The sequence below is a fragment of the Myotis brandtii genome, unplaced genomic scaffold, assembly GCF_000412655.1.
Source record: "Myotis brandtii unplaced genomic scaffold, ASM41265v1 scaffold674, whole genome shotgun sequence".
NCBI lineage: Eukaryota > Metazoa > Chordata > Mammalia > Chiroptera > Vespertilionidae > Myotis > Myotis brandtii.
In genome coordinates, this window is record NW_005370630.1 from 115,089 (window position 1) to 119,149 (window position 4,061).

The following is a 4,061-nucleotide window of genomic DNA, read 5'->3' on the forward strand; positions in this document are numbered from 1 at the left end:
CCACCCCAGCAGGGCCACCCCTCGCCTGGCCTCGCCTCTCCGCCTGCCCCGGGGGCCCTGGGGCGGAGGAGGGAGGGAGATCCCGGAGAGCGAGGCGCTGGCCAAGTAAAGTAGGGAAAGGCCGATGCTGAGAAAGGCAAGACACAAACCCTTCTTTCCACGCTCCTCTGTCTCCAGTCTTGCCCCATTCAGTCCCCTCTTTGCACCGCGAGGCCAGTCATCTCTCTCAAAAGCAAATCTAACTCCAAAACACAAAGCCCACTTGGAGCAGAGCGCTCAGCATGATCTATTCTAGCCGTTTCTCCTCCCATCGTTTCTTCACACCCATCCCGTTTCTCCCAGCCTCGCAGAGCCACATGGAATTTCCTAAAAGCACCGCCTTGCGTTGCTGCCTTTGTACATGTCTTGGCAGACAACCTTCAAAACTGAACATGCGTCAGCCACCTCTCTTTGAAGCCTTCCTCCATTCCCCCCTCCCTCCGACAGTTTGCTTCTCCCTTTGCACTCCTTATAGCACTCAACTTACGTATTTATTATTGCATTTGTGAAATTTATGTACTTGAAAGTCTGCCTCCTTCACAAGACGACAAGTAGGTGCTCAATAATTGTTGAGTGAGTCACTGAGAGTTGCGGAAATCAGGGTGGAAAGGCCTGGAAACAGGAAATAGTCCCTTTATTAAACTTTCATCAACTATCCCATCTGAGCGTGCTGTTCCTGCCAGGTTCCTGACTCGATTAACCATGACTGCAGAGGAGGGTAAAATCAATATTCTAAAGTTTGGGAAAAAGAATCTCCAATAAATTCATTACTCAAACACAATTACTACTATCTCCAGCCAATTTCTTGGTCGGTTCTTCTAGATTTGTTTATCATTACATCATAAATATATTTGGTGTTACTACATAGTCTTTGTATCAACCATTTGGAGACGGTCCTTAGGACAGATTCCCAGAAGTGGGGGTGTCGGGGTTGGGTCTTGTTACAGATTGCCAAACTGCTTTCTGAAAACTTGTGTCAATTACCATCAGCTCCAGAGCCTGGGGAAGGGAATCTTTAGGCTGAGGGGGTGAACAGCTAACAGGTTTGCGGCTTCCACTGGTCCATTCATGTAGCAAAATGCCTATGGCACATTTTGATGCTATTGGCCAAGTAGTAACTACACATTATAAGCAGCATATGTTCATAGCACTTTCTTCCTTCCTGTCATGGAGCAGTGAGTGGGTCCTGTTCTGGATAAAAATAGTATACCCTGAGCCATTCTCTGGAAATGGAAACAGCCCCTGAAGGAGGCTGAATAGGCCTCTACATTGTTCATGGGCTACAGCCAAAGATGGGTATGGCTGGGTGTCAGCAGGACTGCAAGTGGAGAAAATTTGCTGTAAGTAGCTCTTGAGACCTCCTTCCTTCTAATCAGCCTCTGCAAGACATAAAGTCCATGGAGAAATAGATTTGTAATTGCCTGGGCCTTGGGACTCTGCTTCCACAGCAGGCCCACCATTGCTAACAACTGTGGCGAAGTCCAGCATGTTCATGGGTGCTCCCAGGGTAGGGCCTACCTGGTGAGGAAACGTTTTGCTTTGTAGTTCAAAGACCAGAGTGGGAGAAATCAGTTTGGAGTTCCAACCATTCCCACCCAGAGCCTAGAGCTCTCTGGCTACCGAAATGACTTTCTTCTCCCCAACCAAGTGACTTCCTGAGTGCAGCAGAGCTCAGCCAGGGCGAGCTAAAGCACAGACCCCAGGGAACAGGAAGGGAAGTAGAAGCGCACCTCTCCTCTCTAAAAGCAGCCTGCTTCCCAGTAGAACAGCCTGGGTCACTGTCACTTCTATCGGACCTAGGCATGGGTTCTGGGCTCAAACTAAAGAAGTTGTGCCAAGAATAACAAGAGAAAAGCAATCTAATTAAATTCATTATTACCAAGGAATGAATCTAATTACTGATTAATGAGACCAACATCCCTCAGGGTTTCTTATGTGTCCTTTGCTAAACTCGGGGGTGGCAGAGTACCTGCTTTTTGGATGTTCATAGCGTAAGGGGGAGCTGGAATCCTCAGGGAGGTTTCCAGGAGTGAGGAACTGGATCAGCAGTGGGAGGATGACTGGAGCTAAAGGAAGGGGTGATTCAAGGTCTGAATCTTCAATTTACTGGCTGTGAGATACTGGGTAAGTCACATAATCTTTGACATTGACATAAGGATTAAATGAGGTAATATATATGGCCAGGAAATGGGAGCGCTCTCTCTCTCTTTACATCACACACACACACACACACACACACACACACACACACATTGAATGAAGTGTGGCTTCAGGGTAGGGTCCATGTGGGAGAAGCCAGGGCAGAGAGCATACATTTGGCACTCCCCCAAGCTTCTCACTCACTACGCTTTGGGCTGGCTTCTGTTATCTGGGCCAGGCAGAGTCAATGACCTTGAGGTGTGGAGGGGCCCTGGCAATCCCTACTGACACCCATTACGTTTAGAGGCCAAGCCTGGGAATGTATGCCCCTTCCCAGTTGGTAGCTTTTGGTCAATTGTACCTGTCAAGTCTCTAGTGCCAGAGGCTGCAACCAGAGATCAGAGAATGCCTTTCACCTTGAGGGTGGGGGAAGGAGAGAGGCGAAGAATCCAAGGAGAATCTGCCCATTTATCCATGGCAGAAAAGCCATGATGCAATCCTTCTGGGTGGTGGCAGACGGCTCAGGTCAAGGACAGGTCATCCTGGCCTCCAGGAGAATGTGTTCTCCTGCCCAGCCTTTCCCTGTCAGCTCCCTCATAGCTGAGCTTTCTAGACCTTCTATCTGGGTGGCCCTTCCCACACTCCTCTCCCCCTTCCTCAAACACATTTAACTATTTAGAATGCAGCATACAAAGGCCTGGCTTATGTACCTCCTTAGGGGTAGGGATGGCTATGAATAAAAAATGTATGCTCTCTGCAAATAGAAACAGCTTATAAACTAGGCTGTGCAGGCCGCTGGATCGCTCTTGGGGCTCCAGGTAGAGACAACCCCTGCCCCCCCCCCCCCCCCCCCCCCGTGGGGAAGGACTGGGAAGTGTAGCCTTGGTCTTGGAGGGTAACCTTGGCAGTCAATTCCCTTACAGGCTCAGGGAGCTCTTGCCAGCAGATGAGGGGACAGTGGAGGAGAAATTCCTAGAGTGGTAGCCATCCATCAAATTTTGTCTGACCTGGCAGGGTCCCAGAGCCCTGTTCCTCCACACCTCCCCAGTCCTCCCTGATTTGGCACAGAAGGCCCCTTTCTTCCAGTTCCCGCATGGAGCATCGCTGCGAGAGGCAGGGCAGATCCTATCAACGCTTCCTGCCTGGCTCCCCTGGCTTCTGTCCCACGGAGAGGTGGCTGGCCCGTGGACATTCAGTTGTGCACTATATCTCAGACACACTCGAACCCTCTGTAGCTGCTGCCAAAAAGAAACAAAAACTGTCCCTGCCTTCCGGCAGACAAATAGAGCAAAGAGAAGAGAAATCAAAGCATCTTGGGCACCCGGCCAGCCCTGGAGTTACAGAGACAATAGCAGCAGTGTCCTGAGCTGGGGGCTGCTCCCACCTGGGACTCAAACTCAGCAAGGCCTTCCCCTGGGGAGTCCTTGCCTAGTCTGTTTCCTCGAGTGGGGGGCTGCTCATGTGCTCAAGGGAAGGCAGAGGAGAGGTTTTTCCTCTGACTGTCAGGGCTTCCAAGGGCTCAGTGGGGAAGATTGGGAAGAGATATGGGAAGGCTCTGGGACAGTTCAATCAATCCCTTCTCCTTCCCCATCCAACCCTCCCTCCAAACCGACCCAGCTCCATCCGTTTTTGTGGTCAAGGAGCAGTCTTCTGGCCTCTCGGACCACCCAGACCTCAAGGGTCAGAAAGCTCTGAGAGAGGTGACAAAACCTGAGAAAGGGCCTTAAAAAGTTACTTAGTCCAGCCCTGGACAGTGTTACTCAGTGGTCAGAGCACAGGCCCGTGCACCAAAGGGTCGCGGGTTTGTTTCCTGGTCAAGGGTGTTCAAGAGTCAGGGCATGTAAGGGAGGCAACCAATTGATGTGTCTTTCTCACATTGATCT